The following is a 13,023-nucleotide window of genomic DNA, read 5'->3' on the forward strand; positions in this document are numbered from 1 at the left end:
GAAATCATGCTTGCACACACACAACACCTTGCCTAATAAAGGGAGAACGGTGTGGCGAGATAGGTCGATAATCGCCAAGATTGGTACAAGCCAGATTGCCTTTTTTTAAATGGGTCTGACCTGTGCTGCCTTCCAGGCCGATGGAATTTTCCCTCTATTGATTGATGAACGGGGAACAGATTGCAGGGGCGAGCTGATAGGAGAGATCTGCCAAACTTCTCCGAGGGCAAACATCTAAAGAAGAGCCTTAATTTGCTGAAGCAAGGACTCTCTAGTTTGCCTCAAATGAGAAGCATTTAAATTTACCGAGGCTGGTAGCAGAATTGGGGGGAGGGGAGGGAAGTACAGTGAAATCAGACTCCTCACATACCTGATCAGGAGAATTAGAAGAATTCTGATAAATCTTTTAATTTTGTCTTCAAAGTGATAGGCTATAGAGTCACAGAGTGCTTGTGATGTGTGCATTTCTTGGAATCAAGCATCCGGATTTACAAAAGTATTAAGCACTCTGTAAAGAGTTTTAGGCAAAATTACCGGCCTGTGAAATTTGGTTAGATAAATATTGTATCCGGGCTCTCTTAATATTGCGATGGTACTGGTTTAAGGGTACCCTGTAAGCTTCCTTGTTTGTTAGATTGTTAGTAAGACGCCACTGTCTTTAAAATGTTTTGCAGGAAGCTTTCTCCATATTTAATTCTATTGTATACCAAGGCGTCTGGGCTCTGTTTCAAGTTGGCGCACAATTTAAGAGGGGCAATTTTATCAATAGCAGAGATCTAGGCTATATTATAGTATGAGAGCACTTGATCTGCATCTGCGTCAACCGAGGGAACAGAGAATTCCAACTCCTTAGCAACAGTCAGGAGTGATTTTCTGCCATTGTATAGAAACGTTTTCACAAGGTTTTTATATTTTTCCTGTCACTTTGGGCTCAGGAATCTGGAAATGATTAAGTGAATGACCCGTCCAGAGTAACGGGTGGGGGGGGGAGGTTCACAAGTTAACAATGTGGCATTATTAACAAGCAATGGCATAGCCAATTGCTTTTGGGACCCTATAAGTATTTAGTTATGCAGCACAATATCCTTGGTGCAACATTAACTGTTGCATGGTTAAACACCTATAAGGCCCCAAAGGCGAGACCTATTGGCTAGGCCAATGCTTGGTCCTTCTTACCCTGATGTGAGGCTCCTGTCGGCGCTTGCTCGTCTCGTTTTTGCTGCTGCCACAAACAAGGTTTTATTGTAATGTTTGGTTTTCTTCTAGGGTTGGTTCTTTCTTATTGGGGTTGTACTGTCTGTTTTTTTATGCTCCTATGTGGTTCTGCACTGTATTATGCTGTTCCTGGGCTAGTCGCCGCACCAGGCGCGGTGCGATCATCAGCTGAACTTGGACTGAGGGATGTTCCTTATATTGTATTACTGCTTATATTTTCCTGATGTAGCAATGTTAGACGGGGACCTGGAGGGTCGGCCGAGCACAGTGATCGCACAGACAGGTAACTTCCCCCCCACAGATGGACACCACACAAAGCTTATGGTAACACCTTTTATAGGCACTTCGGGTAGTAGAGTGGTACGATACAGGGCGATCAGGACACGATGATCCTCTCAATTCTAGTCTCTAGTAAGGGAAGGGGGTAGCGGGACAGTCTTGGTACCCACGGGTACGGGTGTGTAACGGTGATAGCTCACAATCCTCGAGCTCGGTGTTCGGATGGGTCAGACCGCGGCAGCGCCGGCAGGTCCCGAAGAGGTCGTAGGTGGCACGGGCCGCGGCAGCGCCAGCAGGTCCCAACGAGGATGAAGGTTACAACGGGCCGCGGCAGCGCCAGCAGGTCCCACGAGAATGCAGGTTGCAACGGGCCGCGGCAGCGCCAGCAGGTCCCACGAGGATGAAGGTTACAACGGGCCGCGGCAGCGCCAGCAGGTCCCACGAGAATGCAGGTTGCAACGGGCCGCGGCAGCGCCAGCAGGTCCCACGAGGATGAAGGTTACAATCAATCAATCAATCAATCAATCAGTGACACTTATAAAGCGCGCTACATACCCGTAGGGTCTCAAGGCGCTGGGGAGGGGGGGTGCCGCTACTGCTCGAACAGCCAGGTCTTCAGCTTCTTCCTGAAGGAGAGGTGGTCTTGGGTCAGGCGTAGGTCGAACGGGAGGGAGTTCCAGGTCTTGGCGGCCAGGTAGGAGAAGGACCTTCCTCCTGTAGTCGCTCTTCGGATGCGGGGGACGGCGGCGAGGGCGTGGTTGGCTGATCGGAGGTGGCGTTTGGGAGCGTAGAAGTTGACTCGGCTGTTGAGGTAGCTCGGGCCTTGGTCGTGTAGGGCTTTGTGTGCGTGGGTGAGGAGGCGGAAGGTGATTCTCTTGTTGATGGGGAGCCAGTGAAGGTCTCTCAGATGACCGGAGATGTGGCTGGATCGTGGGATGTCGAGGACGAGGACAACGGGCCGCGGCAGCGCCAGCAGGTCCCACGAGAATGCAGGTTGCAGAGGGCCGCTGCAGCGCCAGCAGGTCCCACGAGGATGAAGGTTGCAGAGGGCCGCGGCAGCGCCAGCAGGCAGGACAATAGTTCACAAGGCAGGGCTGTGGCAGCGCCAACAGTCCGTCAAGGATGAGTTCGTCGCGGTGTCTCTCGACTCCAGGATACAACTGCCTTCCTGTCCTGGGGCTGCCTCAGTTATAGGTCTGGCGCCCTTTGATGTCCGGACCCTCGCTCTTGGAGGTCGGGAGGTCTGGGATGAGGGAGTCCAGACACCCAGCAGGGGGGTGGAGCCAGCGCCCGAGGAGGCTGGGGGTGCTCGGCACCTGGCGGGGGAGAGCCGTCGACACTTCGTACTCCCATTGACCTGCCAAGTGGGCCGTTCACCTCCTGGGTGGAGGGTGGTGCCGGGATGTCGGGGCCTGGCCAGGCCCAGGGTTGGGGTCGGGCTGAGGCCGCGCGGCCGCGTGGTGCCGTGTCCAAGATGGCGGCTGGGCCGGGCAATGGTGCTGACGGTGGCCCGGGCCCTGTCCTGCGGGGAGGGAGCGAGCCCTTCATGGGGCCTGTCCAACATGCGTCCCCCCCAGCTGAAGGCGGGGAGAGTCACCCATCTTCTTGGGGACTTTCCTCGTCGAGGCGGAAAAAGCGGGACAGGCCATCCGCGTTGGCGTGGTCTTGGCCGGGTCGATGTTCCACAGTGAAGTCCATCCCCTGCAGGGAGATGGACCAACGTAGTAGTTTCGGGTTTTCCCCCCGCATCTGCATGAGCCATTGCAGGGGTCGATGATCGGTCTGGACCCGGAAGTGGGTGCCGAAGAGATAAGGCCGGAGCTTTTTGAGGGCCCACACCACGGCGAAGGCCTCCCTCTCGATGGTGCTCCAGCGTCGTTCTCGGGCCAGGAGCCGTCTGCTGATGAAAGCCACTGGCTGGTCAAGTCCTTCGGGGTTCAGCTGGGAAAGGACTGCCCCAACGCCATGGTCGGAGGCATCTGTTTGGACGATAAATTCCCGACTGTAGTCGGGGGCCTGGAGCACCGGGGCGGAGCACATGGCGGCCTTCAGCTTCTCGAAGGCCGCTTGACAGTCTGGGGTCCAGTTGACCTTCTTTGGTTGGTTTTTGGAGGTGAGTTCCGTGAGGGGCCCTACGATGCTGCCATAGTCCCTCACGAACCGTCGGTAGTAGCCCGTGAGTCCCAAGAAGGCGCGGACCTCGGTCTGGGTGATGGGGGACTGCCACGACTGGATGGCCGCGATCTTGAGTTGCAGAGGGGCCACCAGACCGCTTCCCACCTGGTGCCCGAGATAGGTCACGGACCCCTGGCCAATTTGGCATTTGCTGGCCTTGATCGTGAGGCCAGCTCGTTGGAGGGCCTGTAGCACCTCTCGGAGGTGGTGGAGGTGGTCGGACCAGTGGTGGCTGTACACAGCGATATCGTCCAGGTAGGCGGCGCTGAATCCTTCGAGTCCTGCCAGGACCTGGTTTACTAGCCGCTGAAAGGTTGCTGGGGCATTCTTCATGCCGAATGGCATGACCTTGAAGTGATAGTGGCCATCCGGGGTAGAGAATGCAGATCGTTCTTGGGCCCGGGGTGTGAGACCGATCTGCCAGTAGCCCGCTGTCAGGTCGAAGATGCTGAGGTAGCGGGCAGCTCCCATGCGGTCGATTAGTTCATCTGCTCGGGGGATGGGGTGTGCATCTGTTCTGGTGACCGCATTCAAGCCCCGGTAGTCGACGCAGAACCGGAGCTCCGGCGTGGCGCCGGGGGCGGCCGCTTTGGGGACCAGTACCACTGGGCTGGCCCAGGGGCTGTCTGAGGGCTCGATGATCCCGAGGGTGAGCATCTTGGCCACCTCCTCTTGGATGCAGGCCCGTACCCGATCTGGTACGCGGTAGGCCCGATGGCGGATAGGGGGACTGTCTCCCGTGTCCACGTCGTGTAAGCACCAGGGGGTGACCCCTGGGGTGAGGGAGAACAGGGTGGAGAACTGTAGCAGGAGGACTCGGCAGCCTTGGCGCTGTTCCAGGGTGAGGGCCTCCGAGAGTCGGACCCCGTCCACGGAGCCGTCCTTCTCCCGTGACCGTAGGAGGTCAGGGAGGGGTTCAGAGTCCTCCTCGGTTCCATTGTCGGTTGCCATCAGGAGGCTGAGTTCGGAGCGTACAAAGTGGGGTTTCAGTCTATTAGCGTGGAGGACCCGGAGAGGGTTTCGGGAAGATTCCATATCGATGAGATAGGTGACAGGGCTCTTGCGCTCGATTACTTTGAAGGGCCCCGTCCATTTGTCTTGCAGGGCGCATGGTTCGGTGGGAGACATTACCCACACTTGTTGACCGGGTTCAAATTCGATGGAGGATGCATTTCTATCGTACCACCTTTTCATGTCCTCCTGACTGGCCTCCAGGTTTGCTTTTGCCATCTCTCTGAACCTTCTGGTCTGGTTGCGGAGGGTTAGGAGGTACTTGAAAACATCTGGAGGGTTCTTTAGAGGGGGCATTTCCCAGCCTTCTTTGACTAGGCTGAGCGGGCCTCGCACCGGGTGTCCATACAAGAGTTCGAAAGGGCTGAAGCCGAGGGACTTCTGGGGGACTTCTCGGTAGGCAAAGAGAAGGCACGGTAGTAGCACATCCCACTGGCGACGGAGGGGCTCTTCCAACCCCCCAATCATCCCTTTGAGCGTGCGGTTGAACCGCTCAACCAGTCCGTTCCCTTGAGGGTGATAGGGGGTCGTGAATCGGTAGGTGACCCCACACTGTTGCCAGAGGGACTTCATGTATTTTGAGATAAAGTTCGTACCCCTGTCGCTGACGACTTCTCGGGGGAAGCCCACTCGAGAGAAGATCCCCATCAAGGCTCGACCCACTACTGGGGCTGTTATCGTACGAAGGGGGACCGCCTCAGGATAGCGGGTAGCGTGATCCACCAGGACCAGGATGAAGCGATGTCCCTGTGCTGTTCGGGGGTCCAGGGGCCCCACAATGTCTATTCCCACCCTTTCGAACGGGGTGGTCACCACGGGGAATGGTTGTAGGGGTGCCTTGAGTTTGCGGCCGCTCTTCCCACTGGCCTGGCAGGTCGGGCAGGACCGGCAATGGTTGGATACGTCGTTCCTCATTTTGGGCCAAAAAAAGTGAGTCACCAGGCGGTGGTAGGTCTTGTCTTGGCCCAGGTGCCCGGCCAGGGGGACATCGTGGGCTAGGTTCAACAGGAAGTCTCTGAAGTGGAGGGGCACCACCAGCACTCGCCCGGCCCCCAGTTCTGCGATTTTCTGTTCGCTGTACAAGAGATCATTGTCCCAATAAACCCAGTGGGCCCCGGTGGTGTCTCCTTGGCTCTGGGCGAGCGCTTGCTGTCGCAATCCCTCGAGGGAGGGGCAGGTCTTTTGCTCCTGCCGGAATTGTTCCTGGGTGGGCCCCCCTTCTTGACGCCACTGAGCCAGGTCGGGAAGCTCGGGGGGCTGTGTGGACCCCTCTGGGGTGGGGTCCGGGTGGTCGGTCTGGAGGAAGTCTTCTTCTGGAGTGATCGAGGGCGGAGGCGCTGCCCATTCTGGTTCTTCTGGTCTAGGGATGGTGCGGGTGGCCATGGACCGGGTGGTTACGCATGCCCAGTCCGGGAGACCCAACATCCCCAGATGCTCTCTTCTTTCCACAGCGGCCCACGGGGAGCTCTCGAGATCGTTCCCCAGGAGGCAGTCTACGGGGGCATCGTCACGGACAGTTACTTTCAGCATGCCGGACACTCCTCCCCATTCGAAGGGGACGCAGGCCATCCGACACAGGCTCTCCGAGTTGTCTGCCGATCGGACGGGGCAAAGTACGTTTGGTAGGATTTGTTCTGGGGTCACCAGGTGACAGCGGACGGCCGTCACACTGGCCCCGGTGTCACGCAGGGCCTCGGCCTTGCGCCCATTGATGCTCACCCATTGGCTGTACTTCCGAGTGTTGGCGGGCAGGGGAGTCCGCGGGACCATGTCTCTTCCTCCCAGGCATGCCAGGGTCATGGCGGCGGGTTCCCACTCGAACTGCTCCGACTCATAGGTCTCCGTGTCTTCGGAGATTTGTTCTTCTCCCAGGGCGGCGGCCGCCATCTGGCGGGGCCCCGGGACCTGGTTCTTCGGGCAGGTCGGGTCACTGGCATAGTGGCCGACTCGCTGGCATCGATGACACGTCACGTTAGCTCGGAACCCCGGGCGCATCGGGGGGTTTCCCCGGCCTGCTGGAGCCGGGGTGGCGTTAGTGGGTGCGGCCGGGGCGGCGTCTCTGCCCCGGCCCGGGCCTCCTCCTCCTCCTCGGGGACGATGGTGACCGTGGTTGGTTCTGTTCTGCTCATTCGGCCCACTCCGGGCCACTCGGGTGCTCTCCCACCGGTCAGCCTCGGTGGCGAGCTGCCGGGGTTCAGTCAATTTACTGTCGAGGAGGTGCTGCCTGAGCTCGACAAAGCAGTTGTTGGAGAGGTGCTCCCATACAATGAGATTGAAGAGTTGTTCGTAAGTGGTTACGTTGTTACCCTTGATCCACCCCTCGAAGGCTCGGCTGAAATAGTTCACGTATTCCAACCACGTCGTACCTGGGATCCGGGTGCAGTTGCGGAACCTCTGGCGGTACATTTCGGGTGTAAGTCCATATCGACTGAGGAGGGCGGCCTTCATATGGTCATAGGACGTCATTTGATGGTCCGGAAGCTGCAGCAGGGCATCACGACCCTCGTTGACGAATCTCCCCCATAGACCGGCTCCCCAGTCACTTCGAGCGACCCGGTGGGCGGTCATGGCAATCTCATAGGCTTTGAACCACTGCTGTATGTCGTCGTTCCGGTGATATTCTCGGACCACATCCTTGGGGATGTGGACCTTCTGCTCGGTAGGACCCGGGGAGTGCGGTTGCTCGGGCACCCCTAGGTTTTTGTTCAGTTTGCGTATTTCTATCTCCGCTAGTTTGCACTCGTGCTCGTATGCCAGTCTTTTTTCTTCGAGGTCTCTCTGTCTCTGTTTTTCCTCTCGCTCTTCTCTGAGCCGTAAGTGTTCTAAGTTTATTTTTTGTTCCGCCAGTTTCAATTCTCCGTCTAATCTGAGTCGTGCCAAGTCTAACTCGTGTAATCTATTTTTTTCCCGCTCCTGGATCTCTTCATGGGAGGGGCCTGGTCTCCGTTCCTCCGTCCGGGTGGTGTTGACTTCCGGGGCTGCGGGGTCCCGGGGGGTTGCGGTATTTGTCTCTGTCCAGGCCTCTAGGGCGTTTTTGAAGTCTTCTTTTGTGCTTAGCCCGGTGGTAGCAATGCCTAAGTCCATGCAAAATTGTTTGAGCTCTCGGTGGTTGTATTCTTCCAGCTTTTCCATCTGGAACTTCTCCGCCGATCCGCTCTCTTTGGTCGTCATTGTGGTTTTAGTCGTAGGGTGAGTTACTGTCTGTACGGTACGCGTTGGTTCGGATCGCGCCGCTAGCCACCAATGTTAGACGGGGACCTGGAGGGTCGGCCGAGCACAGTGATCGCACAGACAGGTAACTTCCCCCCCACAGATGGACACCACACAAAGCTTATGGTAACACCTTTTATAGGCACTTCGGGTAGTAGAGTGGTACGATACAGGGCGATCAGGACACGATGATCCTCTCAATTCTAGTCTCTAGTAAGGGAAGGGGGTAGCGGGACAGTCTTGGTACCCACGGGTACGGGTGTGTAACGGTGATAGCTCACAATCCTCGAGCTCGGTGTTCGGATGGGTCAGACCGCGGCAGCGCCGGCAGGTCCCGAAGAGGTCGTAGGTGGCACGGGCCGCGGCAGCGCCAGCAGGTCCCAACGAGGATGAAGGTTACAACGGGCCGCGGCAGCGCCAGCAGGTCCCACGAGAATGCAGGTTGCAACGGGCCGCGGCAGCGCCAGCAGGTCCCACGAGGATGAAGGTTACAACGGGCCGCGGCAGCGCCAGCAGGTCCCACGAGAATGCAGGTTGCAACGGGCCGCGGCAGCGCCAGCAGGTCCCACGAGGATGAAGGTTACAACGGGCCGCGGCAGCGCCAGCAGGTCCCACGAGAATGCAGGTTGCAGAGGGCCGCGGCAGCGCCAGCAGGTCCCACGAGGATGAAGGTTGCAGAGGGCCGCGGCAGCGCCAGCAGGCAGGACAATAGTTCACAAGGCAGGGCTGTGGCAGCGCCAACAGTCCGTCAAGGATGAGTTCGTCGCGGTGTCTCTCGACTCCAGGATACAACTGCCTTCCTGTCCTGGGGCTGCCTCAGTTATAGGTCTGGCGCCCTTTGATGTCCGGACCCTCGCTCTTGGAGGTCGGGAGGTCTGGGATGAGGGAGTCCAGACACCCAGCAGGGGGGTGGAGCCAGCGCCCGAGGAGGCTGGGGGTGCTCGGCACCTGGCGGGGGAGAGCCGTCGACACTTCGTACTCCCATTGACCTGCCAAGTGGGCCGTTCACCTCCTGGGTGGAGGGTGGTGCCGGGATGTCGGGGCCTGGCCAGGCCCAGGGTTGGGGTCGGGCTGAGGCCGCGCGGCCGCGTGGTGCCGTGTCCAAGATGGCGGCTGGGCCGGGCAATGGTGCTGACGGTGGCCCGGGCCCTGTCCTGCGGGGAGGGAGCGAGCCCTTCATGGGGCCTGTCCAACAAGCAACATATGCTGTACCTATTCTATGCAACTCTGAATAAAGACAAGTAAAAAAAAGCAAAAAAGACTGGACGTATGAAGATTCTTACCAACCCTGCTGCTTGAACTCCGTGGTTCGATGTCAGCCCCACTATGGTCCCTTGACGATTCTTCCAACTCCATTGTGTCCGACAGAAAAAACAGGACCGAGCTGGACACCTAAAATCAGCACCGGCAACATTTTCAAACCAGTCTTGGACTACAGGAGGCCACCGCTAGTGAGATCACGGGAAATTTAATGGTTTAATCATTCCACTTTGAAAGGTGGCCCCTATCCTGAAACTGGGAAAATGCCAGAGCGGTGGAATTGTAGTCCGCTTATGCAAACCAAATTACCTATTAGACTTAGTTATAGGCACCGGTTTAGTGCAGGCAGACTCCGGAAACCTAAGTGGCATTATTTCGACACACTGCCATCTGATAATGGCCACTAAATTCTCAAGGCCGTGCATCTGAAAAAACATAGCAGTATTTTACGAGAGAGCTTGCTCATGGCATTCCGAGCAAGTTTTGCCGCTTGAGACCGCTGGTATCGGATGTTCGACTCACACCTTTCAGTCAGGTTCATTTCAGGAGAGTCTGAGGTGAAAGATGAAACTTCAAAATTAATTCCCAGCCGAGATCATTGAATGAGTCCCAGCCGAGATCATTGAATGAGATAGTTTCAAGATGCTACTCACTGAGTAAGTCCCCCAAGCTTCCCTCTGGAAAACATCATAGCAGGAAACATTACGCAATGCTAAGTTCTTCACAAAAGACTGCTGAGCAGGGGATAAGGCTCACGCATCGTGGGGCAGTACATTAACTAGACTAAGGGCTTCAGTGTTTGGCTAATGCAGGACATTGAATAACAAGCGGTCTTCAACATGGACACGGACAGGGCGGAGTGAGTGGGCGCGTGGCTGCAAAAGTGAAAGCAGCTGCAGCGTCCACATGCTTAATGACCTGTGAAAGACAGATGGCGGCTGCGCGCTTGCACGCTCGCAAGAGCGCAAGCGCTAGGTCAGCCAAAGTATGGGTGGGGTAGCACTTTGAAAACCCCCTTACTAAAAGTCAAGCAAGCAGCGCATGTGATGCTCTAGGCTCGACCTAAAAATGTGGTTCAATGTATGCAATAGCACGTTAGGTAGTAGTGGTAACAATTATTGCACCTCGTGTGGAAGCAACAACAATATTTGTTGGAAAAATAGTTAGTGGAGAAAAAAGCAAAGTGTAATGGTTGGAGTCACATATGATGGAGAAGGGTGGCACAGATTCATTGGTGCACTGTAAGACTGAGATTGAAGCTTACTATGAACTCCCTATTAGTGTAATGAGCTATGGCTTCCTAAGACTGCTTGCCCTATGAATTTGTGTTATCCCAAACTTGGGGAACCTGCTGTAATCAATGTGACTACTATTTGTCCTTGGTGACGAGTTTCCAGCAAGAATTAGTAATATAGGGCGCTGTAAACTATTAATTGAATCTTAACCTTCTTTTCTCGAGCCTTGAAAAGGTCATGAGGTGACGAAACATGTATTGGCTGTGCTTATTCTGAAGATTACAAGTACACTAACCATATGTAAGAATTACTTGTATTTATCAACCACATCTTTACATATGTTATAATAAATAAGAAACTTTGTATGTGAAAAAGTCTGTATTGTCCAGCCATTACATTTCCTATTTTCATACGTTGGAGAGTGAGTTGGTCTTATGCATGACTTGGGTCCAATGTATGACCTGCAACTTGAGTGGCTCCATTGACGTTGATAGTCTGAAAGCAGCTGGCTTGTCTTTGTGTTAAGTTAGTCTTCCTCATGGTATTTGAAGCCTTCCAACAAAAGGAATTTTTGTTTTGCTAAAACATGGGGTGCAGTATGTTCCAGTAGGTGGTGACTGAAGTGCTTTTTTTGGGCTCAGGTGGACAGTATACTAAAGCTCCTTTCCAACTAACTTTGGGGGAGAGTTCAAGCTTGAATATACATATCTCACCCCCAATCCCTCAGAGCAATATCAATTATTAGGAGTTTTATATGCATGTACTCCTAGTGCATCATAGGTGTGTAGAGGTATTGAACCCGTTATAAATCTTTATATTGAAGAGGAGCTCTGTGTGCAGGTGACAGTTGACTTGTGTTCATTATATTCCATGCTTTCAATAAGGAGCTATGGAGGACAAAACGGTGCCAGATCACCCTCAAATCAACATCTATTCATACATCAAAGATCTGGCATTCGCAAGAACTTTCTCAGTTATTTATTTTCTACAACATGCTGTGTTTTTAACCTTGTGCAGACTCACAGTTCGGAATAAAAGTGACAAGGCTGTGTGGGAGTCTAGCTTAATTTTAATAGAGACTTCTTAAGTCTCATTTTTTTCATGGGGTCTTGATTCTTTCTTTTACACTTCTTTCCTTTACTGGACACACTACATTTGTTTTCATTTGAGAAAGTTATCGATGATGATAAAAACGTGGGCAAGCTGGTGAGAATCTACCAGTAGCTCCTCTGGTGGTGCGCATGTGAGATACTTTCTCTTTTCTCTACACATTTTTCTAGCACACATACACTTAAAATAGAAGGGGGTATGTGATGACTGACCACTTCTTTTTCTTTTCTTTCTCTGTAAATGTTTTAAAACTAGTAGGCGCGGGGGGGTTTGGTCATATTGCGCTATTGAATAGCTGGGTGTGGGCATAGATAAGAATATCTTCCTCACTTTAATCCTATAGAAAATAAATAACTGAGAAAGTGCCTGCGAATGCCAGATCTTTGATGTATGAATTCATTATATTCCACTCAAGTTTTTTTGGTACTGCAGAAAGCTTTCAGCAGGGCAAAGATTCTACAGGTGACTTACCAAGTATTGTAAGCACCTTGTGTTATACAGAATCGTCTCAGCGTGACAATTTCTACTTGACATAGAAAACTGTGTGTACCCGGTACTAACCTATGTGCATGTGCTTGTTTTGCTTCAGAAGATGGGCTAGCTGTAAATTTTCACCACATTATGAAGGCTGCAGGTAATGTGAATTTTAGCACTTTCAGCCCTTGGTTACTTTGTGAGTGGTCGCTCTTTGGACAAAATTTTGCATAAAGTGTATACTGTTCTTAGTAAATACTCTTTAATATTCTGTGGTGTATTTCTCATGAAAGGTCCACTATATGCAAATAAACTGGTACAGTGCAAACTCTCTCCGTAGTGTAAACAGTAGCTCCTTTTCTACTTATATTCACTTATTTTCTCAATGTAGATTCAGTGACTGTCAGGGGTTTTATACAGGTAAAGAGTCTCTGTAGTAGGGAATTAGTTATGTAACAGGGCTTCAGTACTTGGAGGAATTTTGTTTTTCTTGAACATTTGTATACAGATTGAACACCGTGGGCAGGATAGGTTACCCTTTCATTTGTTGTTCATAGTCACCATGAACTCGGCTACCCATGAAGTGTATAATATTGCACATAACTCAAGCTTGCTTTACCCATGGGGGTTGTATGTATTATAGCAGTAATGACACATCATATCATTCTGAGCTATTTTGCACCTACTTTTGTAGCTCTAATGGTATACCTGTTTATAGAGCATTGTGTACAAAAGATGCTTGGATGATGTAATAAGTGATGTCATGAGTGATGTCATTTTAGATGCCATCAGTGCAGTCATGTAAAATGTCATGAGTGATGTCTTGTGAGGTCATAAGCAGTGCTTGGCGGGCGCTAGTTATAGAGTTATAGTTATCACTGCTAACTAGAAGTGGTGAATGTCTGTTAGTTTTTTTGTTTTTTTTCAAAACATTAATGTTGTCACTGACCAATTCATTCACCTGAGTATAACGTTACTTTAACCTTTGATTTTTTTTTCAGTGAATGTAAATATATATATATATATATATATATATATATATATACACATATAT

At 52.8% G+C, this 13,023-nt stretch overlaps 1 protein-coding gene across 2 annotated transcripts in view; it reads left to right on the top strand.

Annotated features, from left to right (window-relative positions):
- Positions 1-13,023, top strand: part of FANCM (FA complementation group M) — an 837,191-nt gene that overhangs the window by 137,309 nt on the left and 686,859 nt on the right. The window lies entirely within an intron of this gene.

Source organism: Lissotriton helveticus, chromosome 9 (genome assembly GCF_964261635.1).
Source record: "Lissotriton helveticus chromosome 9, aLisHel1.1, whole genome shotgun sequence".
NCBI lineage: Eukaryota > Metazoa > Chordata > Amphibia > Caudata > Salamandridae > Lissotriton > Lissotriton helveticus.